Raw genomic sequence first — 27,757 nt, 5'->3', positions numbered from 1 at the left:
CAAACACAGGCTGAGAGAGCAGGGCCAGACTGGAGAAGGGAAGGCTCCTGGGGGACCTCACTGCTCCCTTCCTTAGATGATAAAAAAGAGGGAGAGTGACTTCTTACACATGCAAACAGGATGAGGAGGCATGGTTTTAAACTTAAAGAGGATAGATTTGAATCATATTTGAGGAAAAAATTACTGTCTCTGAGGGTGGCGAGGCCCTGGCACAGGCTGCCTGGAGAAGTTGTGGCTGCCCAGTCCCTGGAAGTGTCCAAGGCCAGGTTGGGTGGGGACCTAACCAGCCTGGTCCAGTGGAAGGTGTTCTTTCCAGTGGCAGAAACTCGGAGTGAGATGATCTTTAAAGTCCTTTCCAACCCATGCCATTCTGTGATTGTGTGCTATATCAAAACATTTGGCCATGTAGACACATGCATCCATCTCAGAGATTATGCATGAAGTGCACCAAACAAGAAGTGCACCCAACTTTAGGAAAGTTTTCACCTTAGGACACCAAATTAGTCAAGCATTTTATTTGGGAAAATTTGGCCTTTTTCTATTCTTTTTTTCTTTTTTGTCCTGTGCAACTCATTATCTTTCTTTAGAATTTGTAGCAATTTCCTTTCATTTCTTTCTATTTTATGATTTCTTAAAAAAAAAAAAAAAAAGGCATTTTTTAGAACATTAATTACTGAGGAAGGATAGGTCTCATCCATGTTTTTGTGCCCCTTCACAAGATCCAGTGCACTTACCTGGGGTCCTGGCTTATCCCATGTTAGCACTCTGTCTTGCTAGCTGTCATTTGAAATAGCTTCACTTATCATACCTGCTTTCAATAATTGCAAATTGACTATTGTTGAAGGGCACTGGGCTCCATGGACTCCTGAAATCTGCTAAGGCTGTTGCTGTGTTTTGACCTCTTTGTGTGCCATATTGCAAAGTGAGCTCAAGAAAATGTTCCAGGGCTTTTTTAAATACAGAGTATCTTTATCTCTATCTTGCTTCTGCCCTTCTGTGTCACACAAAAGCCAATAGGACAGTTCTGATTAATACAGTAATTATGTGGTTATTAAAAACAGTAATCATCCAGGAATTATCCAGTGCTGTAAAAATCCCATAGACAGAAAATATATGAACATTTTTAAATTGAGCATTACAATTGTCTGCATATGCAAGAAGCAAAATGACACATAAAGAATTTTTAAGATCCCAAGGAAGTGCTCTGAACATGTTAAGAGAAAATAGTCTCCTCAATCAGGATGGAAGTTAGCACTGTGAAAGGAGACAGATCCCGATTCGTCCTTTTGAAAGATGCTAGTGTCTAAACAGTAGCTATTAATGAAGAGCACCAATTTATAGCACATGTGTTGGATAGACTTGCACAAAATTGGGGCCATCTGAGGAGTTTATTCATCCTTGCACAGCTCCTTCATTTCCAATTTCTGAGGCTGTTTTAATTTGTTATCAAAGTAATCGCTCGCTCCAGCTGGAGTCAGCAGTGTGTTTTGTTGTCTGTGGGCCTGGCAGACTGTTCACTTTGAATAGCATTCTGTAAAGATCACCTGTTCTGCATCTGTGATGGTTTTCCAGGTGCCAGGAGGTACTGTTTTCAGATGAGAAGCAGCAAAAGGAATATGCAGACAATGCGGTTCTGCAGCTTTTCAGATCTGCATGGGTTTCATCAGCCACAAGCGACAGACAAAGGGAAAAAGGAAACAGCCATGGCAAGTTAAGAAACATAGCAATGCAGAAAAATAATCTGGTTGCTCCTGAACAACAAGGTGATGTTAACTCAGCCGTTTCTTAGATAGCCTGGGTTTTGAAAGGATTAACATGATCTCTATTGCCGTATATTTAAATATGTATGAATTTCGCACACTACTGCATAATTATAGATATTTGCATGCATGAAATACCTGTGCAAAACAACCTGTTTACTAGTTAGTTTTGAATTTAATTTAGGTCTAGCACAACTCCAATTATAGATCATTGGAGTGAGAGTCTACAAATAGCTTCAAAATAGAGAAAAAGCATATTGTGCACAGTCTTGCAAAGCTAGACCCCAAAAGCTATGCCATGGAGAACCCCAGACTACAAATTGCCATCTCCTTCCACCTGAGGCAGAGAATGACTCCCAGTTCTTAAGGGAGGAGGGATGTCACTCCCTGTCCAAAGCAGGGAGCTCATTGACAGTGACCTGAGCATCATTTAGGAGGGGAAGTTCCTAAAATAGAGCTTAACTGCATGGTGCTCTGTGATGAGCCCAAAAGAGGGTCTGCAGAAGTCCTGCACTGAATGCAGTAGCCAGATGAGGGATGGGAAGCCAAGCCTCAGAACCACTGTGCTGGCTTAGGAGCTGCAGCAGAGGGTTTAACTGGGAGAAAAGCAGTGTGAGGCAGGAGTTTTGGCAAATCAGATCAGGAGGTCTGAGGCAGGAGTCCAGATCTGCTCTGGGTAGCCCACATAGCAGGTATACGAGTCAAACTTTTTTTCAGTTTATTGAGTGTACTACTGGCTTTGAAAACACAGACATGGACCTTTGGGTAACAGCGAGGCCAAACAGTCAGGGTCTAGACTCAAAGAATCACAGAACTTTTGGGGTTGGAAAAGACCTCTGGGATCATCAATTTCAACCTTTGACCCAGTAATGCCAAGCCCACCAGTACCCCATGATCCCAGCTGCCACATCCACACACCTTTTGAGCATTTCCAGGTGACTCCATGTGTCTGTGGATCTGGTCTCATCAGTCCTGAGAAGAGTTCAGCTGCTGTGTCAAAGGTGCGTGAACTGACCTGGCACATGAATTCTGTAACTGCACAGTCACCATCCCTCAGTCCCTTTGGTACAGCTATCTGATAAGAAGCATATCTGAAAACATTTTTGGATAATTTGAGAAATCCTATCATATCCTGTCCTGTCCTATCCTGTTCTGTCCTACCGTTCTTCAGCCCCAGAGTTAAATGCAGGAATTTATTAATGAAAGACCTTGTGACGCTAGCTTTACATTAATTATTAAAATTTAAGAAAAATCAACCTACCCAACAAAATTCTAGGCCTCTTGGTGGTTTGGTTCTGTACAGTCCCATAAGACAGGAGATAAAAGCTGGGCAGGGCCTGTGACCTTGCTTCTGAGATGCCTTTGTACCTAATGAAGTAATGAAGAAGGCTTCTCAATCCTGAGCCGTAAAAACCTGAAAGTGTGGAAAAAAAAATCTGGGTATGCTCCTGATGGCAGAATGTCAGTTTTTCACAGTTGACCTGACAAGATTAGCCAGGAGTTGACCATTGCATCTCGTCTTCCAGATGGTATTGGGTCCCACAACATTATCGTGCTGGCAGCCATGTCTGTATCTCACATGAAGGAAAAGCATTTCAAAACCTGTTACTCAGGAGGGGGAAAGGTAAGAAATTATTTTTGAACATCTGCGTTAAGAATCCTGTGTAATAAACACAGTTCCAGGGCTGGCCTTCTTGGTTAGTCTGTTTTCAGCTCTCAGGAACTACTCGGGCTAGGGTACCCACAATAACTGGGCAGTGAAAGACTAGAAGCAAAATGGAGCAAATGGGATAATTATAGCTGAAATGAGTCAGTCATGCCCATAGTGAAATTTATGCCAGTTTTGGTTTTGAACTAATTGCTCACTGATTATTTCTCTTCTGAAACCCACAAGTCAAGAATTATGCCTATTTTGAAAGCCGCATCTCACAGAAGAGGTTATTTCAGAAACCAGTCAGATGAAAAAAAGGCTGGCAGATCCACAAGGTTTCACTAACTACAAAAAAACCCCAAAACACTTTGTAGTACGTCATTTGAAGAAATCAATCTACTTGAAGAAATCAAGTAGAGTGAGAGTGAGGATACCGAGAACGCAATAATACTTTTATCTGTGATGATGGTAATGGCCAAGTACTGCTTCGTGATAAGTAGAAGGCATGTGATAAGTAGAAGAGAAAGATAAGTCTCAAATGGAAAAGCCACGAGTGAGTTTTCAGATCTGTCCACATACCTGAAGATAAAGGTCAGAAGAGAGAATAGCTATCAGCTGGTACACACTGTGAACATTGTTTTTCTGTGTAAAGGTCTGCTGTATCAACTCTCAGACACCTCCTTAAGGGATTATTTCTTCTGTTTCTTTTTTCAACCTATCATTTAAGCTGACATCATATTTTTTTTTTTCAAGGGGAGAGCTGCATAATCAGCATGATGGTATTTTCAGAGTTCTCTCAACTTTCTCATTGCTCATTCTGTGTGGCTTTCAGTAGACCCTCCTTTCCCACCCTCACCTCTGTGACTGCTCCAGAGGGATCTGTCCTCCACCCTCTCCTCCTCTCCTGCCATAATCTCCATTGGAAAGCAGAAATCAAAGTCTCTTCCTTGCACTGTAAGATCACAATCCTTCCTGCCCCTCCCATCACTAGACCCAGCACAGATTTGAGCATTTGGGACAGAGGTAAAGTTGATAAATAACAGAAAAATAATTTGCAATACTAAGACTGTTGTTATTCTACTTTGGCATGGGGCTCCAATGTTTCCAAAATCTACTTGAGTGCCATTACATTACCAAAATTTAAATGTGTCCAAATGTCTCCTTTTCTTCCAGCTTCCCACATCACTGTTGCCTGACACAGAGTACATAGAAACAGGGTTGCTCTCTTCCCTTTCCACAAAAGATTTAAAGATGAGGAAACAAGGAAAAAAAAGTTAAAAATCCCCAAACATTAATGAAGATATTTTGGGCTATTTTTCCTTTTCAGTCAAAATAAATTTTCCCATTTTGAAATTGACCTTGGTATTTAAATGCATATATCACTCACTTTATAAACCCTGAAATTCTTAAATTTAATATGATAAAATGCTTCACTTCAAGAATAGCAAAATATGGTACATGATATAAGACATCTACGTGGATAATTATAATACAATTAAGGCCTTATTTAATTCTAAAGAAATAATTAAATCTATGAAAAAACCATTTTGTTTCAGCACCTGCCTTTTGAGAATGTTGCAATTTTAACACTTTCCCAGAACACTCTGATTCAAATGCAACTGTTTTTTTCTGATAAGAAATAATTCCGTTGAAAATGTCTTGCCCAGCTTCTGTCAGCAGCATAAAATCTCCAAGATAATCCATACACTTGCTGGCAACTATATCTGAAGTAGGAAGAAATGACCGGGCATTGAGGCTGAAGTGCTGCTACCACCAGAAATAATTTTTCCAGGTTAAATTTGAGACACATTGAGGGGACAGCATGGCAGAACCTGGCAGTATTTTCATCCATACTGTGCGAGTTCTGTAGTTTGATAGAAGACTTCAATTTCCAGGGCTGTCATTTCAGCACCGTTCATGAGTATCAGATTCATTAAAGTGTTTTAACAGGTACCACAAGTGTCTCTGAGCACAATCCAGTGAAGAGCAGCAAAGACATGCTTTGGTGAATTTGGCCAGGCATCATGATATGTTGGTAGCATATTAAGTCAGAAGCAGAAAATCGACTCCGTTCCCCTTGAAGTAAACACACACCACGTACGCTGCTGATTGAAGCAAATTAAAGTCCTAATAGTGCCTGCAGGGTGGGTTTGTGAACTTGTAACCTTGCTGTTTATTTATCCATCTCATACGACTCTCAATTTCTATCTACTCTTATTTTCAGGGGTTTTACTCATCTTCCTCCTTCCTACTCCTCTTGCTGGGAGGCATCATTTTTTCCCACTCTTGATGTGTTTATTCTCCAATTTGGTTAGAAATTGTTTCTCCATTTTTCTATATGGAGCTGTGTATTTTTTTAGCATGTAAAATTAATTGATTTTAGGAAGCAATTTTTTTTTTTCTTTTTACCCCAACCTGAACTTCAGCCTTAAAGAGGAATGAAGCACAAGTAATCTCTTTCTCACCCTTTCCCTCTGTTTGGAAAACTGAAAATTTAGAATTAAAGTTGTTCTGTCAAATTTTGACCAAAAAGGAATATGTTTTTTTGGTACTACCAAGAGAATGAGCTTTTATGGTACTACCAAGAGAATGAGCTTTTACCACTGCTTCAAACTCACAAACCCCAGAAATTATGGTAAAATTCTGAGAGAGTCTGCATTAATAAGATCCCTCGGTTGATGTTTTGGGCAGAAATGATTCCAGTAAGACTGCATATCACACTGGCCATAGTTACAAGGCTCTAAGTCAAGTTGAAATTAATTTTTTCATTTAAATCAGTTGTTTATTCTCATTGCAACATGAATAAACAGACCCCTAACTGTACACTCAGAAGAAAGATCAGTGCTCATGTTCTCTGAATACATCTCCCCTGACTGCAAGGTGACATTAACAGGTGATGTGTGAGCACATTTCTAGTAAGATGCAGATCTAGACAAACATGGGGGCTCTGCTGCCTTCCATTGTTCCACAAAATAACAATCATAGGAATCAAGTGACAGAAAAGCCAATTTCAGAGGGTTTTTTCTCCTATCAGAGGTTCATATTCTTTCAGTTAATGGCAGGAAAAAGAAGGTGTTTGGGAAAAGTGTTGAATCCTCCTTAAAATTAACCTGGGAACCAGGATATGAGGACAGAGGACAGAATTGTTTCATCTCCTGTGCTGAGGGGCTGCAAGGATTCACCACAGAAGTACAAAATGCTCCCTTACTCTCTGAAGCACGGTTTGCTGGAGGAAGTTTCCAGGACTGATAATGAAGAATTGTTCTTTTTAATGGTATTGGCTCAAATTGAAGGCTGTGATGCCAGCACTGTTGAGTTGCTCGTGCCAGCACTGGAGTGAAGTACATTAGCCTGAGCTCCCCAGAAAAGGGTTAAACAGTGAGCACAGGAGGATCTTTTTGTGACTAAAGACTGTATTTCATCAGTGGCAAAGAGCAGAAGTAGGGAGAGAAAATCTCAGTTCCCTTCCAATTTTGTGATAAAACTAATTTTATTCTTACACCTGCTAGTTTTCCCCCCTACCAGGTCTTTTCTCCCTAGGCAGAGAGCTAGCAGTGCTCATAAACGCCTCTTAAAATAAAAATTTCTGTTCCATTAAACATATGAAAAATATGTTGCATTGAATACAGTTGGTTTGGGAAATCTGTTTTTATCCATTCTAACCAATCATCCATACGAACTGCAGCTGCCACAAGTGGCATGGAATATATTTTCTAATGCAAAGTTTAGGAACAGTGATTTTCTTCCAGAAAAGGCAGGCTGGAGATGTCCAGTGTGCTGCTCATAGGTCATCAGCAGAAACGTGGCCAACTCAGATTCTGGAAAATGGCTTTTGGTTGCCAAAACTGCAGGATGTGGCCAATCTTTTAGACAGGTTTACAAAGAATAACAGGAAATTTGAGAAGAGAGGTGGCAGAGGATCCAGAACTGAAAGATCCTGTCAGTCTTGGAGACACCTACCTGAGATGTCCTCAGCCATGTCCCCGTGTCAAGGATGGAAAACTGAATTTTAGTAGTCCTTAGTGGTGAGGCACAACTTTTTGAGTTATTCTAATCTGGCTTTAAATGTACTTTTCCTTATGTAATTTTGCCAATACTTTAAATACTTTGGATAACTTTTGGGAAAAAAAAAAAAAAAAAGAGCTGTAATGTTGGTTTTCCTTCAGACATCGAAATCATACTCAAAAACAAAGCAGCTATAACACATCAAAGTCAGTGAAGTTGCCCCATGTTTCTTTTTCCAAAGGAGTTTTCAGCATGGTTCAATATTTTCAGATGCTTTGAAGACAGAAAGAGGGGTAGGTTTCTGTAACAGATGCGTGCTCTGTGCAAATCCAGGTTCCTGGTAAATTACCAACTCCAGTTCTGGGCAGCATTTCTCTAATCCTTACAGAGTGCAGCAGATTTGCTGTGTTTTGTCAGAACAGCAAGGATCAACAGAGAACTAGCTACAGTGCAAGTTTCTCAAGCAGTGAGGCTGAACAGTGACAAAGAAGACTATTATTTAATATTTTTAAATACTAATTAAATGAGAATGTCAGTACAATCTTAACCAAGAGAAGACATTGAAAATTCTTTTTGAATGGACATCCCCCTCAAGAAAATATTTCCTTTCCAATGGAAATTTTCCTTCCCAATTTAAAATTTTCCAATGTAGAGGTTTGCCTGAGCTGCTGAAGACCCCTCCTCTCCCATTGGAAGACTGGAAATGAAAGAAAAGGCTCAAGCAGTTCAAACCTCATCCAGAATCACCAAGGTTCATTCAGATTAAAAAGGAAACAGAGTTATCCTTTAGTCTTTCTTCTCAAGTAAAAAGTAATGATTCCAAATTTGTATACCTTTCAAGTTCAGGTTAAGAAATTTAATTTCATGCCTGATTTTCATCCCAAGGTAGACAAGATCTAAGCCATGAGTGTTTTCTCAGCACTTTGGTGCTTTCCACTGGCACCTGAGTAACTAAATTGACTCTCTTCTCAGTCACATGTTTTTGTGACAGGCATACCTGCAAATCTGGGTAGAACTGGGACTTGTTTGTCTTATTTTACATGTGAGTGCCATAAGCAGAATCCTCTTCCCAAAAGACCGCTTTTACAATTGCAAATGTAAGCACTTTTTGTTCATAAATAAGAAATGTAATTTGAGGTAGTTACTGCTGTATCCATCTTGACATGCTTTGCCATGCAAAGAATGCCATGCATTCTTTCTCTAAAGGTGGGGAAAGAATCAAATTAAGTTGGCTACAAACAGCTTCAAAAGAGCTGGTTGTATAAGCATTTAGTCTTTAGAAATATTTACTATGATGTATTATGGATGTTAAATTTTTTCAAGATTTCAAAAAGTTATTGAAAAAGTTTTGTTTTTTCCAATAAGTGTTGCAAATGTCTGTCAGAGTTCAAGGAGCATCTGGTTGAAACTCTAGCCATAGGAATCAGCTTTAGACACAGGAATTAGTTTTAGCTCTCCTTTGAAGAGCAGGGAGTTGGACTTGTTGATGCTTATGGGTCCTTTCCAGCTTGAGATATTCTGTGATTCTATGTGCAGATTTAACTGCAGGAGGTGAGGGAGGTACCCTGAGGAAGTGTCACTACATGTCTTCAGTATTTCTTTATGTTTTCCTGGGCATCTTCAGCTATCCCACATCACCCCATTATCTTATCCCTTGAACCTCTATCTTCTGATACTGAGCCAGATGGATCCTTGGTCTCAGCCAGAACAACCAGGTTTTATCTTCTTGTCATCTGAAAGTGGGTGTATGGAAAGTCAATGTATGTGCTAGTTTCTTATTCAGGGAAAAGCTCAGACTGGAATCTCTGGAGGAGTTTCAGAGTAAATAAAAAGTAGCAATACCTTATGGTACAATTAAGTCATTTATTTTTATACCATCTTGGTGATAAACTCCTAACAATTTCTACTGCTGCCTTCTCCATGCTTTGTGGGATGACATGGTCTTTGCATCAAGCTTTTCACAGTGGGGTTCAGAGGAGCAGCAACACCTGGGATTTTAAAAAAACATACGCATGTTGATGAATGCTTCCTTAACTCTTACACAGAATCATTTCTTCAAGCTCTTTGAATAGTTCCACAAATGTCTGACCATTTCTGGATTTTTTTTTCAGAGCCTGCCTTCCCTTCCTCTCTCTCCCACCCACTTTTCTCCTTGGTGCAGGAGATGCAGGAAATTTATGCTTTTAGCAGAAACAGCAGCTTACAGCATCACCTGCACCTGCTCTGTGCCCTTGGCTGATGTCTTGCAAGGCAGAAGCCAAGGCCATTGCTTCCCCACCTGCTCGAGGGAGAAGGGGAATAGTGGAGTGTAATATCTCCTCACTCACAATAGCTCCTAACGTTGATTCAGGGCCTGGGTCATGAAAGGGTAGGGATGGCAGTTCCCTCTCAATATGAGTCTGGGCAGGGGTATGGTATAATCAAAGCCCAACTTATTGAAAGCAGCCAGTCAATCCTGTTTTAAAAGGACAATCATTCAGTTGTTAGAGATTCAGTTGCATGTTTTTTGGGGGAAAAGAAAAAAAAAAAACACAAAATAACCTGAAAAACCTATAGCACTGAGTGATATCTATACCACTGGAGTCTTTAGGGAAGCTGAGACACAAACATTGACTTGTACTGAAAATGGCAGCCTTCCAGTAGGCAGTCTTGGACCATCCTTTACAATTCTTCACCCTAAATAGAGAAAAGCTGGTAACTTGCTATGAAAAATGCAGCTTTTTCTCTTCTCTGCTAGAGGATTTTCCTCTCACAATATCTTGTCAAAAATGCTTTCTGTTTCTGAAAAAGGGGTTAAAGTTTTTTGCTATCCATTCAATCACAGAGCTTTATGAAATAGGAGAATCACAGGAAGGGAAGATGGGAGAGATCTATTGGGTTATTTTGTGCATCCCTTTGCCAAGAGAGGATTGTTCCCTGGAGTATATTCCAGAGTGCTTTGTCTAGTCCAGTTTTAAATGACTCAAGAAACTGAGCTTTCACCACTTCCCTTGGGAGACTATCCTGCAGTCTAATAGTTCTCACTGGAAAGGCTTTTTTCCCTAACTGTCAGCCTTTTCTTTCCCTAAATTCATCCCATTTGTCCTAGTTACAGTCTCTTTAAGTAGCCTAAAATTTCTTTTCATGCTTAAAGTTAAATTCTTTCAATGCTAGACCATAGGATCCACGTTCCTTCCCTGTTTAGCTATGTTAAAAATCTCAAAGATAGAAAGACAATTGTGGGGATGGCAAAGAGCTAGCTTCTAATCTTCACACAGTAAAGGATCTTCACACTGTGCATAGTGTGACTTTCAGCTGTTTCCCTAGACCATAATTTTATTCTACTTCAAGTTAGTAGATTTTTCTTGTTGATTTTAACTGCTGAAAGGTGGATCTAATTTTTACATGAAGACAAGGCACTAGATGAGCACAAAGTATTCCTAGCAGAGATCCATCTGGGTCCTCAGTTTCCTTGTCTGGAAAATGACCCCAAACCCAAAGACAAAACCTAAGCATCTATTTTATCTACTCCTTTTCCATTTTATTATTAGAACTTTCATTTTCTGAAAGGGCTTGCAAAAAGAATTGCATGCAATGTCTTATAAAATCTATAAATACTTTTTTAAGAACTTCAGAATTCACTGAGATCCTGAAAGAGACACTCATGTAGAAGGAGAAAGTATTATTCTTATTAACCTTTCCTCCTGAGGAAAGCTGGTGAAGAAAGAAGCCATGCAGGGAAAACTATTTTAAATATGCTTTAGGGTGGAATTCACTCACCATGTAATTCCCTTTTAAGCTCAATATTGCTGGCCCTCTGCACAGGGGTGAATATTGCCCCAGGGTCTTGGCAATTGGGTGATGTCACACTGGTTTAATCAGAGTCAGTTCTAAACCAGATGCATGGAAGCCTACACAAAGCCTTATGTTGATTTACATGGACTTAACAGTCTCAAGTCACTTTAAACTGACTTTAAAAACGAATTTAAACAGAAAAATAAGGATGTCATCAAGCATTTTGCAGCACTTTTAACAAGAATGTCATGAAGCATTTTGCAGCCTTAAGTTACATGGTAGGACTTGTCCCCATAGATGTTGTTTTAGTTGGCAATTCCATTAATAGATAATATTTCTTATTTCACCTCACCTGAAAGCAAATATCATATGTGGTTTCATTAATAAGAAGTTTTATTACCAGAATCTTCTTCCTCACAATCCTGAGCCTCCTTTTGCAGCATTTTTTCTCTTTTCAAAAAAAAATGAGCAATCCATCCCATTTCAGGTTTACAGGAAGCTCTTGACTCTCATTTTTGTTACCCTGTGTATATATACAAAGTCTTTTCACAGGCTTCAATCACAGATATAGAAACCTAAAAACATCCTTAGGTTATTTATTCTGTAAATGAAACTACAGTTTTTCCCAGTTTTCTTTCAGTTTCATTTTCCAAGGAGTAGTCAAGGATTTATTCAAAATCATGTGATCCCTAAAATAATCATTATTCCCTATATTATGGCTAGTATTATATCCCATGCACTTTCACTTACAGGCATGTCTGTCAAAGGGACCATTTCTCAGCCTCACAGTTCCCATGGCTCTGTCACTTTCTTACTTACAGAGGCCCAAAATGGAAACTATTTTTCTTTTCATTATGAGCTGTCACTTTTTCATCTTGGCACTGAGATGATAGACTTCCATTCATCTTCTGTATTACCTTTCCTGAAGCCTCTGACACAGACTGACACAATGCAAAATGCAAGAGATCTTGGAGCATACATTGGCAATTTCTGGGAAAGGCACTTGCTTGTCTTAGTCTGTTGTTTTAAATATATATTGAAAATGCCAAGCTGCATGGTGCGTTGGAAATGTTAGCGGGGGATTCTCTGTTTATTATGATCATTACAAAGCAACACTCTCACATCCTGAGCAAGAGCAGTTGGATCCAGCGTGGGATGCTGTTGACTTCACCTTTTCTAAGGGCAATGGGGAAAAAGTTTGCTGCAAATCAATGTTGGTGTAAGGAGATAAAAGCAAGCCTTCATGGAGTGCTGCACATTGCAACAACCAAGCCACTGCCACATGGTGAGTCCAGTGGAAACGCTGGGAAGTGCCTGCTTAAACTGCTGTGAAGTGACTAAATCATTTTGAGAAAAGGGAATGATTTCAATCAACCTTAGAGCAGAAAAAATCAGGCACCCATTCACATGCAGTGAGACTACGTGAAGCTGTCAGACAAACTTTCCCGGCTGCATTCGTCACTGAATTTTCTGCACAGCCGGCATAGAAGGCAGCAGAGGGACCCACAGTGGTGATGCTGAAAGGTACACACACTCCCTCTGCACTGTTTGTGCATGGCAGCCTTGAAATCCACCCAAATGGAATGGAATGGAATCCAAACAGCTCTTACTCTCACATCCTTCACTAAAGCAAATGTACAAGATCTTGCACTCTTGTGGGCTGAAAAATCATTTTGTTAGTAATCAGAATAAGTTTTTTGTATTTCTGGGCATATATTAGCCATGTACAAAAGCCATTCAAGGCAGAACTGAAGGCCAAACACAATTACCTGCCTATCTCTGTTAAGTGGGATCAAAGCATCAAGTTAGGTACATAACACACAACCTACCCCACTGAACAAAGAATTGTCTTGGTAGGGATCTTGTGGAACCTGTGTGACCTCTGTAGACCTCTGTATATGTTTGAGTGACTTTTAAGCAGTCCACACAAGTCAATAAAGGCCATCTCCATCACAGGAAAAAAAAAACAAAACCCAAACCTGCTAGTAGAGCACTTTGGAGCCAATTCTCTCCTACAGAGCATCATCTGCCTCATAGCACAGTTGTTGTTTACAGGTATTGTGCTGGAGCACCACAGTTCACAGTTCACTCCCTCAGAGATGAAATCAAGTAACCTGGGAGGAGCAACATTCTGAGACCAGGTCTCTTGGCAATGAAGTCCAGGCTGTGCTGGTTTGACCTTTCTATCCTGTACAGCTCTCCTTGGTACCCTCACACAGTGCCATCCATTTTCCTGCTGCTCCCTGGGGAGCATAACACATGGTCTGCATTTCATACTGTAAAAAGGCACAGCTATGAAGAACTGCAGCAGAATTTCAGATACATTAAATGTGAAATAAACCAGAAACATACAAACACAGAGTATCTTAGAGCTGTATAGGAGAGCAGGTGAGGCCTAGAGAAGACCTACAGATAACATGAGCATGGTGTTTACTGTGGAGAGAGGGATGTCTTTGCTTAGTGTAGGCATAAATCACCTTGAAGCACTTCAACTGGAAGCCAGAGACCACCTTGAGGCACAGGATTTTTGCAAAGTAGATGAAGTCTATGAAAAGCCACAGATGGCTGGTCCAAGAATGGACTAGGAATAGTGTAGGGTCCACAGCTTTACTAAATAATCAGCAGCAGTGCTCCACTATACAGTCTATTCAGAAATTTAATCAAACTGAAACTTAAGCCCATTTTTTCCCTAGTGCATTCATATGGAGAACAAAGATTGCCTTTACTCTTTGCAACAGGTTTTTTTGTACTTGGAGACTGGTTACGACGTTCCTCTTAAACATCTCTATTTAAAGGCTAAACATTCCAGATATTCTGTTTTTTTCTTCATAGACCATGTTTCTAGCTCTCTAATTCTTCTTGTTGCTATTTCTTGGACTTGGTCTAATTATCTTACAGTTCTCTTGAACACTGCGTTTCATCACTGTGTATAATGACAAAAAATAGAGAACAACAGTGACTTTATATATCTTTTAAACTGTCTTGTTGTCTCAGAGTCTTGCTTTTGCTGAATGCATGAGTGCATGATTCTGTTAATGCTTTGAAGTTTTAAGGACTTGTAAGGCCAAAAATATTTATGCGTGAAAAGGTATCTTACCCTTCAAAGATTGAAATTCTAAATTTACTTTTGCTGAACTTTCTGGTTCCTTGGGAGGGTTTGATGGGTTGGCAGACAGTTGTGTATAGAAGTTCCTGCCTCTCCCAAGACTGTGCCAAGGCTAACAGGCTGACACTTTGTCTCACCCGTTATATTTCATAATTTACATTATTTTCTTCAGAGTTACTACTGTTGATTGTTCTGTTTTAATTGCCAAAGAAAAATTGGCAATTAATTGGCCATTTTACATAGAGCGGAGTAACAGACAGATAAATGCACCTAGAAATCAAAAACCAGAAAATGGGGGTTTTTAGATGACAAAGAATAGCAGTTTCAGCTGGAAATTTAATTGAATATTTTACACATGAATGAAAAAAAATGTAAGGTATGTCTGATAAAGAACTAAAGAAATTTGAAGACTTTTTTGATCTTGAAAAAAATTTAACTTTTTAAAGAGCTTGGTTTCACAGAAGACTTTGGAGAGAAACTTTGGATCCCTTGGAACAGAGCTGAGGAAAAAAAAATCATGAGTGGTTGGAATAATTTCAGAGAGTTCAATGAATCTCCAATGGAATATCATATTACTGTACAAATCAAAGTCTGAAAAGTGAGACAAGAGTCCTAGAGCACTCTGACCTAAACTTAGAAAAAGACACTAAAATTTATCAAGTTAAAGTTAATTAGAAGACAAAAATTCAAGTTTTGGCAGTAAGAAAATAACATAAATTGTTGCCAGTACTTGAAATACAGAGAAAAAAGAGTGAGATATCTGGATAAGAGTCTGAGAAATGTGATATGACTTTGTGAGAAGCATAATGAAAGACTGCAGAGACCAGAAATCATGTGAGTGCAAACTTTGTGGAAGTAGTTGTTTTATTTATAAAGATCAAAATTGTTTTTCCTAAGTTCTCAAAGACTGAAAATATCTGAAAGGAAGGCAGGGTTTTATGCTGTGCAAAGAGCTTTTGGGAATGTAGGGCTCTGAAGAGAAAATGAACTTTTCTTCTTTATATTATTTTTAGGTTAATAGAGCTACTGAAGTAGTGGCAAATGATTTTGTAAGAAAATTGGCCACTCTTAGTATCAATAAGTAGAATATATTTTTTCTCTGGAGAATCATATTTTCTGGGGTTATGTTAAGTGAAATAGATGTGAAAGTTTAGTAGTACTGCAGAGATAAATATCTTTGGTAATGACATGGCTCAAATGGAGAGCACTTGAATAAGCCGGAATGAAGGATGTATCTGAGATATGGCAAAGTAGCAGAGACTTTTGGCCTGAGAGTGCAAAGGCAACATCAGTCCCACGTTGAGTGCAGGGAAGATGACTACACTGCAGTTCAGGGTGTGACTGTGGATTTAACGGGTGGCAGAACACAGCACAAACACCCTGAAGATACAAGGGCATCTGTGGCATTGTGTGTTTTTAGAATCGGTTATTCTTTTTGTAACTCAATAACAGTTTGGCCCTCGGTTCCCCCCATGTACTTCCCTCACAATGGTTTCTCCCTACTGGAGCTGCCCCACCCTCCCCTGCCTGTCATGGTAACCAGCCCCCTTTATCTAGAGAATTCTCTGGGTCAGTCATTCCTTAATTTGATGTATGATTTGCCCCCAGGGTTTCTCTCCTCCCCTGTGTGATCCTCAGTGGCTCAGCTGTAACCCACGCTCCTCCCTGGGTCCTTGCTATTGGTAAGCTTTGTGTCTCCTCCCATCACACCCACTCCCTTTATCAGCCCCCCCTCCCCCCCACCGAGATCCCCTCTTGTCACCCGTCCCTAGCATTGCTGGGGAAGAAGATTAAAAGATCCTTCGTACCTATACGGGCGTCCCTCTTCCTTCCTTTGCTTTGGTTCCTCGTAGCCGAGATCCCGCCTGCGCCACCCACACCACAGACGGTAACCACTGCCCAGGGTTCCGGAGGGAATCCGGGAGTGGCACTTCGTGTGGCCATCTTCGGCCGGGCCGGGGGCACCCAGCCGGGCTCCTGTACAGCCCCGCAGCCGCAGGAGAGAGGCTACAGGCTTCCTCCAATTCCCAGCTGTGTTTTGTGACCTATATCAAAAACTCTGACAAGACAACACCCACTGACTGTACTCAATCATGGTCATTCTAAGCTACTGAGGGGTTTCCATATTAATTCCAGGTTCTCTGGGTGAATCATGTACAGGTAACTCACCCTACCTTACTAGACTGTCAGCTTATGCTGTTCAAAGACTTGTTTTAGGCTTTAAAAGATTTTTCTGCTTTTGCCCTTTGAAAAAGAAACTTGCAGTTAGATAATTAAGCACAGATATGTAGAAAGACTGGATGTGGGCTTTCTGAAAATAAAGAACATGCTTGAAATGCAGACATGAAATTCTACTTTATCTTCACTTATATAGTTCACTTTCATTACAGCTGATTAAATTTTGATTAAATATGAATACATCTTCCCTATATTGTTGCAGTATATGAACTGGCAATTGTCTCCTACTTTGACATGTACCTTAAAAATCAATTAAAACATGAGAAAGAAAAGGTGTTATACTGGACTTCATTTCTACGTGGACTGAAAAAATTGCTAAGTTTAGGGATGATGAAACTTAAAGTCAGCCTGAGTTTGGTCAGTGACTTCAAACAGAAAAATAATATGAATGTTTTTTTTCCATACCATTCATCCTCAGCGTTTCTTTTCTTAATTTCTGTGGTACCTAGATGCAATTTCTATTATCTGTCTCATCATCTGACTGTCTTCTCCAAATATGATTCTCCCTAGTTGCTGAGGCATCACTAAGTGATTTACACTTATTTAATTCACAGAGTGTCTGAGAAGCTCCAAATTTCTGTAACCCAACTTGTTTCCAACAACTGCTGAGCTCAGTGATGTTCCAGCAGACCTGGTGCTCTGATTATGCAGGTCAAGAACCTGGATGAATCAGGTTATTCTGCAGCATATTTCCATCTCTCTACATATGTTTTGTTTTATGGACACTTCAAAGAAAAGAGAAGGTTGTCAAGGTATGGCTGGGATATACCTCAAGCTGTAAGAGGAACAACTTGTGAGGCTCAGGCTTGCCTTCTATTGCCAACTTCTCTTCTAATCGAATTAAAAAAAAAAAAAGCATATTATGCAAATAAGCAATGAAAAATATGAGAGGAAGATTTTAGGATGTTGACATAGTGGTTTATGACACACATCTATACACACACTGCAGACTAGCCCTAAAAACATTTTTATTTCAGGTAGACCCCTGCTCTAACACTGCAAGAGAAAACAAAATCACTTTTTCCCTACTTTTAGTTTTAAAGAATAAATAGTGGGTTTGCATTGAGATATTTGTTCCAGTATCTATAGACCTCTTCTTTTGTTCATGCCTCGTTCAGACACTGACTTGGCTGGCAGTAAAACCCTGATGTAGGCTCTGCACACAGGTCACAAATGGCTCTGCTATGTTTGGAAGGACCTCAGGTAATGTTTGAAGACAGAGGATGGCCTTTGTGGGCCACTCATTAACATTGTTAAATATGTTCCTGCTTGCAGAACTAAAAGTGCAGATCTCCCATCTCTTTTTTGTAAAGAGAATATCTGGGGGTTTTTTTCTACTTAGATTCTGTGTTTACAGACATGCATATAAAAAACATATGCATTACATTAACTGTATACTTTATTTTCCTGTTAATCAACTGTGGAGGAGCTCTGAGAAGAATTACTTTGAATGCTAGATATTTTAAAGCTTCTTCTTGCTGGAAATTGTCACCAAAGCATGTCTAAAAGCATGTGTTTTGAGGTTAGAATAGCTTGTGATTTTGTATTCCTGGGATCTTTCTGGAATATGAGGAAAGTGCTTTGTGACTGAGAAGTCTAGAGTTTTCTTTTTTTTCCTGGTATCAAACCTAAAAGAATAATTTTCTCATATTTATCATCTACTTTTTTTAGCATTTTTTTCTATTAAGCATTTCTATTATCAAAGCCTGCGTCTGAATTGTACTTTAACTTTTACTTGGTACCCTACATAGTGCGCTCAAATAATTGGCAGAAAGAACCAGAGAGCATTCCTTGATTAACGAGTTTCCATGGCCATTGCAAGCTGCAAAATATTTCTAGGCTGGCTGTGTTTAATCTGGATCAAAAAAAGGCAAAGGAATATGCCAGAAGTTGACCAGACACCACAGAAACAGCAAATTCTCCTTTCTCATCAGTTAGGAAAGAGAACAGCTGTACAAAACTATGTCATTCTGCGGTTGGGAAATCCATCCTTTATTCCAAAACAGGTATAAGCCAATGTGAAATTAGTCCCCTTGGCCCTCATTCAGCTTTGCCATGTGTTCAGAAATTAAGTGATGCAACAGAAAATTAGACCTCTTCTCCTTTTAAAAAGAAAAGTCAAGTCTTGGTCTGTATTATGTCAAAACTATGAAAAAATGAGTTGTTTTTTACTACAGATATGACTGCAAAGCAGAGGTACAGTGATGCACATTGTAATGGAAGAGCTGATTTCCCCTTCATCTATGATCACAGGAATCTGTAAAATAATACATGTGAAAGTGTGCTTGCATTCTTTGGAGACACAAAAGAAGGAGGTGGGGGAAAGAGTCCTGCAGCAAACCATAGGCCCAAGGGGTAAAGCAGGAAACCAAACACAGAGCAAGATCAAAGGATACCTTGGAAGGACCAACAGAACCTGCACTCCGAGCAGTCAAGAAATTGAAGCTGACACAAAGTCAGTTAAATAAAGTGCAGAGCTCATCTGCTGTCGGCAGCAAAGGGTAGTCACTGCTGTATTTCCACTTGTAAATAAATCTGTGTGCGTAACACAGAAATAGAAAAAAACCACAAAGAGCATCCTGTCACTATAAATAAAGCTCACTGTTTCACACAAGGGGCTGTTTGTATCGTGGAAACTCTCAGGTCAGCTTCAGCTGATGCACCAATGTAGTATTAAAAAAACAGCAGAAAGGAACCATAATTAATGTGGCAGAAAAGGTATAAATTCTATTGCCAGCAAAAATATCTACAGCAAATTTAAATAAAATTTTTCTTTATTTCTCCGATTTGTCAAATTTTCCTGAGGATTCCACTTTAGTAGAAGTTAGCGAGAGCAGTGGAAAAGGGGAAATTAATCAATGTTTTTATATTTTAGCACTATTGATAATTGCATTGAAGCTCACATCTGTGCTTTTCTCTGTGTGCAAGGTGTGAGGAAGGGAGAAATCTCTATCCTGCTGAAAATGTTATATTTTGGGGAAAGACTCCCAAGTTTGACTAGGAAAGAAAGTGACAAAAAATTATAGGATGACTTGGGAAATGTGGAAACACACAGCATCTAGAGCTCGCTTCAAGAATTGTTTTAGTGGTAATTGCTGTTGAAAATCAAAAGTTTTCAGAGTTGTTAATGATGGAGATCTCATCCATCCCACTTTAATTTTCCACATGCTTTATATCAAAAATCCAGGCTAATAGTTCTAATGATTTTTTTTTCTTTTTTTTTTTTTTTTTCTGGTTGCCTCATTCAGTAAGGAGATCTATCTCACCTAAAGTTAATTCTTTATGCATAAAATGGTCCTAGTAAATACAGCTGGTAAAGATTACAGGGCAACCCAGGTGAGAAAATAGAGATTTCCAGTTTAAGATGAAAAGAAGAACTTTGTAAACTACATATGAGACATGTTGTTTATCCCCATAAAAATAATCGATAGGAGTTTCATATCTTTCTATATGTTTCATATCTTCTATAATTCTCATATTTTTCTATACCTTCAGTTATGGAAACATATTTAATGCTGTAATTAGTATAATATAATTAATTAATATAATCAATACAGAGATAATTCCTATTCTTTCTTACTCGGAGCTGGTCACCGAATACTTCTGTACGAAGACAGTCATCCTCTGGAAGTGAATGGATTCATATCTGCTAACTACAAAAAATTGCCTCAGTGGAAGTTAAGGCTTAGTATCATCCTAGGATGGTTAGGGTTACAAGGGAACTTAGAGACCATGAGGTCCCAAACCCCCTGCTATGGACAGGAGCACCCTTCACTAGACTGGGTTGTTCCACGCTCCATCCAATCTGCCCTTGAAAACTTCCAGGGATGGGACCGTAGCACCCATGAATCAGTATCCTGAGTTTAAGTGAGGTGAAATATTCCCTTGTTAAATCAGTTTCTTTGACCCAATGTCAAAGTTTTAAGGAAGTTTGTCAAAGTTTTTCTCTAGCTTCATGCAAAGTTGATCTCAGCTTGGTCTAGACTTTGAGACAAAGAGGTCATGTATTGACTACGTAAACCAGATACAATACTCAGGTTATCTGGAATGAAACAGATCTGTTGAAACTGGTCACAATTAAAGATAAAGGTCAATGCCAAACTACCCAGTGAAGATAGCTTTCTTTTAATAATTTGTTTTGTTGTTTGCTTCTTTTCCTGCTTCCATAGAGAAAGTGAAGAGTTTTGGGAGTAAACAGATTTCTTCGCTTGGCTGCAGACCAAAAGAGAGTATACAAAACAGGGCTTACAGGCTATTAAGATGATAATTGCTTATAGAACTGCTAAAGCATGACATCACTTCAGACTAGTTCACCTGAGAAATTCAACTTCAGTAAGCCCGAAGAGTGACTGAAATAAATTAGGAGATCTGAAAGATTCAGAATTGCATCAAGCCTAGATGAGCAAGAGGAAGCGAATCAGATAAATACGTTAATACACACATGGTGACGGATGAGGCAGATGACATTTTATGCTTCTTTAAATTGACTGATGAAGATGAGAAAAATTAGAAATATCTGTGGACAAGTTCAAGAACCTCTTCTAGCACAGACTAAACGGGAATCTTAAGGAGAGGCTATCAAGCATAGGCATAGTAAGAAGAAAAGTTTCCCTACAAAAAAAATACAGTGGTGCCTCTGAAAGGTTCAGTGGGACATATGAAGCTCTGCAAGGTGAAGTGAGATCCAGGAACAACATGGAAGATCTAACAAGAAGAATAAAGATAAGGGCTTTTCAGCAAAGGGATTTACATTTGCACATTAACATAGCCATGCTTTGTAAAAAGGGTTTGTGAGAAATTGTGATAGAAAAACAATCTATGTGGGAAAATGGCACGATTCAATTAAAGCTGGTCTGATCTGAAAAAGAAACACATAAAGCTGTATTATGACTGAAAGTATGGCATTATGTGTCCTAGGATCTAAAAGAGGTTTCGAAATATTGCATAGGAAAAAAAAATAAAAGACCTTATTATCAAGGTCATTTTTTATTACCATTTGGCCAGCTTTAGAAATGAGTATGGAGGCACGGAGTGTTCTAGTGACTTTTGTCAATCAGCCTGAATGTGGAATCCAGATGGCATTTCATTCATAATCAAGTTGTGGCATTTTGGCTCTATTCCTGAATTATCCAAAGTTATGACTTTCTGCTCCATATCAGCTAGGAAGAAAAACATCTCCCAAAAAATGAGTGCAAATATGTAAGGATGATAAAATTTACTTTGTTCCAAATGTTAGCTGCACTGGAATTCCTGTCTAAGGAATGTACAGAAATTGTGCTTGTATCTATTGCCATGTTAACTTCATTATAGGGGCAGTCAATCCAATAGGCTTTGAATAAGTCCCTGCAATGTTTTCCTCCTGAAACATTTGGATTATTTTTAAGAAAATTCTGATACGGCTTTTCTTCAGCTTTTCCATGAACAGCTAATGGGTTGGTTTCTGTACATTTGGAATACAGGCATCCAGGTGAATCAGCACCTCTCCCTGTCTGGAGAGGTGGATTAATAGAATTCAGTGCTGTCCACAAAGATTAAACCAGATCATGTGTAGTGACAGCAAAATAAATACCATATAACAGGAGCTGCAGCAGATGAGACATGGCCTATCTGTCTAGTCAAGCAGGAGAAAAGACACTGCAGCATCATGTCAAGGAAGCAAGCTCAAGGCATCAATTTAGGGAAAAAAAAATACCCAACAAGGAGCGGGTGCCTTTTGAAATGTTGTGTCACTTTGTCTTCATTTTGCTTTTTGAATGAGAATACTTACTCTAAAAATTCACCTGTTCTAAGATGAGTTCTGGAAACAATCTGCTCCACAGTCTAAAACACTATTTTCTCTATTCAGCAGAGCACATATTTTTTCTTTTTTTTTTTAATTTTATATTCATTCTATAGATTTCCCTGATTAGTACCCAAAGAATGACAGTGAAACTAATCTTCATCTGCATTTTATGAAATCATGACAGCTTGATATTACTGCAATGGGACATTTCACAGGGTACTGTGGGGGCACTGTTTATACCACTGACACAGAATAATGCAGTGTTTTTAGCAGTGCAGATCATCAAATTCAGGTAATTATCACTGCCACATGCTTTCCTGAACATAACAATATTAAACAGCATAATTTAAAATGCTAGCATGCTTCTGAATATGTCTTTTTAAAACAGCATCTGATTTTCAGATTATTTGCATGAGAATTATGAAAGTAAAGGAAAAGTTCAGTTCCTGGGTTAAAAAAAAAATAAAGAAAAATAAACTGTGAGCAGAAGAATAATTTTTTGTGTTATTTTATTAAAAATATAGAAAGAAAAAAAAGGAAAAAAATCCATGAGAAGGATCAGCTTTTCTTCCCAACCATATGGTGTGTGAGAGCATTAGTTATGGTAAAACATTACTTATATTTAATGTCTTTTCTCTTTGACTTGATAGAGAGTCAGTAGAGAAGTTCAAAAACCATATAAAAAGAAAAAGAGGACTTTGTAAAAAATGGTTTAAGGTTTTAGTACTTTATTTTCTGCTCCCTATTTGGACTGAACTTCTTCCCTGAATTTTTCTCAACTTTGTGAATAATTTTGAAATACATAAAACTGTATTTTTTTAGAATTTTATTATTACTAGAAATAAAATGAACACTACTATATCCAAAATTCTGCAGAAAAAATGGGGGAAATAGTATACTGGGAACTCTTAAAGCAGACGTATTTTAGCTGTTTCAATACTGATTTAAATGTCTAAGTTTATGCATCAATAAATGAAAATCCTCAACATAATCTTCCAAAGTTTTATTCTGCTAATATTTAAATCCAGATTAAGGAAATTTGCTGGCATAAATATAACTGGAGTTGCCATATGTCGTGTAAGGTATGCAATTTCATATTTTGTTTATCTTTTACATTAACTTTGGAACTTATTCTGGGTAGACTGGGGATCACTGGTTAAAATATTCTCAGAGAGGATGAAAAAAGCTCCCACGTGTTTTTAACAATAATTTTGATAACTTTTATGACCAAATTTAAATTTTCTATGCTTTGTAGCTCTTCATAGACGGTTTTTCATGTCTACATCTATGCATAGGTGTGCATATTGCTGTTACAGAATCTCTCTGTGACTGACTCCAGGTTCTTCCAAAATGAAATTATTTGCTTAGCAAAGATATCTTAGGATTTAGTAGTTGCAGTAGGAAAAAAAAAAAAAATCATCTTCACCCACAATGCTTAAGCATGCTCTGATGCACAGAAAATGCAGGAATTTCTACCAGGGGAAGTTTAGGCTGGATCTTAGGAAGAGATTCTTCCCTCATAGGGTGGTTGGGCACTGGAACAGGCTCCCTGGGGCAGTGGTCACAGAACCAAGCCTGACAGAGTCCAAAGAGTGTTTGGACCATGGCCTCAGGCACAGGGTGGATTTGTTGTGATTGTCCTGTGCATGGCCAGGGCTTTGATGATTCCTCCTTCTCTCCTCTAACTCAGAATATTCTATGATTCTATGACAAAAAAGGTCAAAAGGAAAGTGAAAGCTTTTGTTGACATGAAGAGTCAGCTGGTCTGCATGGGCAGGAAGAAAACAATTTACATGGGCTTTGGTGTGACAGAGAATTTTAATCTTTTGGTACATAAACCCATCCTGGATATCATGATCACAAAAAAGGTGTTGCAACTGGGCATGAAATCTGGCTCTGAGACAGATGCCTGGGACAAGCAGACTTTAAATGTGACAAGGAACAGAGACAAAAGAAGTAGGCTGAAATTCACCGTGTAAAGGGGTGTTTGAAAAGAGATGAGAAAAATGGTTACAACTTGGTTTTGAGCCATGTAGATAGTCAGAGCCCAGACCAGCCCCAGTCAGAATCCTCATCTGACCCCTGCCATAAGTCCAGAGCCACATTTCAGCTTGTTTTTGGGCCCTAGTAGCTGTGCTGGTTTATTCACCCCTCCTGGATCACCTTCCTTCTTGCAGCAGCTGAGGTGGAGCTGCATAAGGAGCTCTCAGAAATGGTTGTGACCATCCTTAAAGGACTTAGAGGAAGGTCCAGGCCATGTGGTTTTCACAAAAAAACACACCCTCAAAATTAGATGGTATTTTTCAGCTTAGTGCTTTGTACCTCAATATCCCCACCTACAGAGTACATTTTCAGTCGTGTTGTGAATTTAAATATATTCATGCCTACAAAGCAGACAGATGGTATATTGTTGAGAATTGCTGAAAAGCTTGGGAAGAAATAAATGAATCTGTCTTCAAAATAAAAGTTGAATAATATGTAATAAACATATGAGACTCTTTTTCCTTTACAAATTAAAAAGAAAGCATTTAATAAGTGCTCGCTAAGCAGGTAGTCTTCTTTTGGAAATGAAAAATGCAGTGGAAAATAATTAATGACATACTAAAATGGACAGAATTAAAGAAGTGTGTTGCCTTAATTCCTTTTCTTGTGTGTATATCATATATTTAAATGCAGACTGACATAACAGCTTACATTTTTATTCATACCTTTATCCTTAAAATATGGGTAAGGAGAGGTTTGCATATTATCCCCATGGGATGGGCCTGAAGTATAATGCTATATAATTTGGCAGCTGTGAAAATTTTTGTGATCTACCAAAGGCAATGGGAATTGCCCCTCTCCCACAATTAAAACATTATTCTCTACAGAAACCTCATCTACAAGAGATGATACTTGGATGATTGGCAAAGTGTTTTGTTGAGTTGATTAAAAAAGAGAACCCTGCCTTCTGGGTCGGAGCTTCATGGTTTCATTGAATCTGTTTGAGCTACCCTACAGCTCTTGAGAATCTTGCTCCTCAGCTGAATATGTTATCTATTAGAATCAGAATAGTTTGGGTTGGAAGAGACCTCTAGGATCATCAAGTCCATCCACTAACCCAACACTGTCAAGGCCACCACTAACCCATGTCCCCAAGCATCACAGCCTTTTAAATCTTTTAAATCCCTCCAGAGAAGGTGACCCCACCTTGGGCAGCAACAGGGCTGGACAACTCTTCCAGTGAAAACATTTTTCCTGTTATCCAGTGTTAGCTTCCTTGGTAGAACTTGAGTCTGTTTCCTCTCATCCTAGCTCTGGATTTGCATGGCAGATCTGCATCAAGATCTGAGCATCCCAGCAGATTGTCTAACAATTGCTTATGTGAAAAAAATTATTCTCGCCTTAGTCTGACACAGAAAAGAACACAACAGATTGCCTTAACTCTCTACAACTCATGTTTAAGAAGTCTGTTTTTCCTCAGGAATCCTCTGACCTTAACTGAAATGGCTGAAATTGTGCAGGCATTTTGTGTTTCATACATTAGATGTTGTCAGTTGCATGACACATATTCCTGAACCTTTTTAAATGGCCAGGAAAGTCACATCAGCTTTCTATACCCTCAGCCTTTTCAAACAATTGTTACATTATGAACCTTGTCTGGTCAAGGAAGTAGCAACTGAGTCACACAAAGACCAAATTATCTCATGGGCTAATTTTATATACCACAAACACTAAATCAAACAACTACTTGGATATTTTAGCTGTGATATATACTGCTCATATATGACTAAAAATGACTTGTCATTGCTGAAAGTGACTGTTCAATTCACTGTGAAGGAAGGGGAAGAGAGTAAAGTCTCTTTGTTTCTCTGTGCATGTTTTCAAATTATGCCATGTTGTAATGAATTCTAAATTTGAAAAATAGCCATGTTTTATCCCAAATGAAAGTAAGTGAACAGGGAAAACAGCAGAACCTTTTATTTCCCATCTCCCTCTTTCTAGGTGCTTGACATCTTGCCTGCTTTTCATTTCTGAACTGCCTTTATTGATGCACAGATTTCTTCTTTCCCTCTTTCCCTTTTTGTGTCTTTGTGTCTTTGTGTGTTTTATTTTTTATTTTTGTTTTTCCTCCTTGAAATTAAACTGTTTGTCAAATGCGGTAATGGGTAGAGTCACAACGTAAATAGTTAATGATGCTGTTGTCTTCTGAGGATTTCTCTGGGTGTAATATCCCCAGTCTTTATGCAACCATACACTTGACTTGCACATTCTAAAGCCCTTCACAAAGGGCAATGCTGCTGCTTGTCTAAATAGTACATGATTACCTCGGTTAGTTTTGTGGCTGTGGTAATGTTCATTTTATGAGCTCAATCTGGTTCTGAGCCATCTGAACTTGATATTCCAGATGCCTTATCCCTAGTAGCACCAACTCATATACTGTGTACACATGTGTACAGTGCAGGCTGCATTGGAAAGGCTCGGATTTGTTCTCAAAGTCACACCATGCTTTCCTTCAAACATTACAGGAAAAGGTCTGTGAGCATGGGGGACAAAGAACACTCTTAATAGAAGTCCCAAATATTCAGCAATTCTGCATCTATTACACCAGGAAGCTATTTGGTTTTGACAATCTCTATTTTCATCACTGGAGAAAGTGACTTTGTACATTACTGTTGCATTGCCACGTGACAACAGAAAACAACAAAGATAATGGGACATGGAATTAAAGCTGCCTTGAACTATTGCCTGTTTACCCAGCAGAACAAAGGAGTAGGCGTTAGAGTTCCTTCATTTACCATAAGTGTGTCTTTGAGGTAGTCAACTCTACCTGCCTGCTAACTTGGGGATAATAAAATACATGCCTACCCCACAGGGATGCTGGGATGCTTAATGAACTAATTAGTACTGTTCTGTGCTCTGGTGGGAGGTGTTACCTGTACTTCTGTTTATACCAAATGTAGCTAGCTCTTTATCTATTGCCTGAGAAAAGAAAAGAGAATTTGCTCCTCATTCAGGAGTTTTTGCATTACTTATATCAGTATAAATGCTCTCAAGCCAAGCATCAAAGTGATCACAGTAAGAGCCAGTGACTATAAACGGGAATGGAATTTGCCTGAAGAGTGTGTGAGTAATAATAGATTTCCATGGACGTGTTTGTGTATGCATTTAGCATCAAAGTCTTCAAAAGTTGCTCGTTCCTATACAGCACATAAGAACTGCTTTTTCAATGGATTGGGTTAGTTCCTTGCTGTGGAGGATACAAACTGGAAGCTGAAAAAGAAATTTAAATAACTAGATTATAATTCTCCTTTGTCTTGTGGCAAAGACCCTGAGGTCCACCCTTATTTCTTATAAAATGATAAGAGTCTGTAATGGCAAGGAAAGGTCTCAGATTTATCCCTCATCCAAAAAACAGTGACTCTGGTGATACTCAATGCCCAGGCACAAGCTGTGGGATT

The 27,757-nt window shown here is 38.9% G+C and overlaps 1 long non-coding RNA gene across 2 annotated transcripts in view; it reads left to right on the top strand.

The window, feature by feature from the left end:
• The first annotated feature begins 1,575 nt into the window (after positions 1 to 1,575).
• LOC132322273 (uncharacterized) overlaps positions 1,576 to 27,757 on the top strand; it is a 44,778-nt gene continuing 18,596 nt past the window's right edge. Inside the window, exons 1-3 of one of the 2 annotated variants that reach the window (XR_009485069.1) lie at positions 1,576 to 1,763; positions 3,287 to 3,384; positions 20,704 to 24,743. This is a non-coding gene — a long non-coding RNA (uncharacterized LOC132322273). Of the gene's footprint in view, positions 1,764 to 3,286; positions 3,385 to 20,703; positions 24,744 to 27,757 lie in introns of those variants that run through there. The other variant, XR_009485070.1, reaches the window with a different exon arrangement.

Source organism: Haemorhous mexicanus, chromosome Z, assembly GCF_027477595.1.
Source record: "Haemorhous mexicanus isolate bHaeMex1 chromosome Z, bHaeMex1.pri, whole genome shotgun sequence".
Classification (NCBI taxonomy): Eukaryota; Metazoa; Chordata; class Aves; order Passeriformes; family Fringillidae; genus Haemorhous; species Haemorhous mexicanus.
The sequence above is the reverse complement of the archived record's forward strand: the minus strand, read 5'-3'. Positions and strand labels throughout refer to the sequence as shown.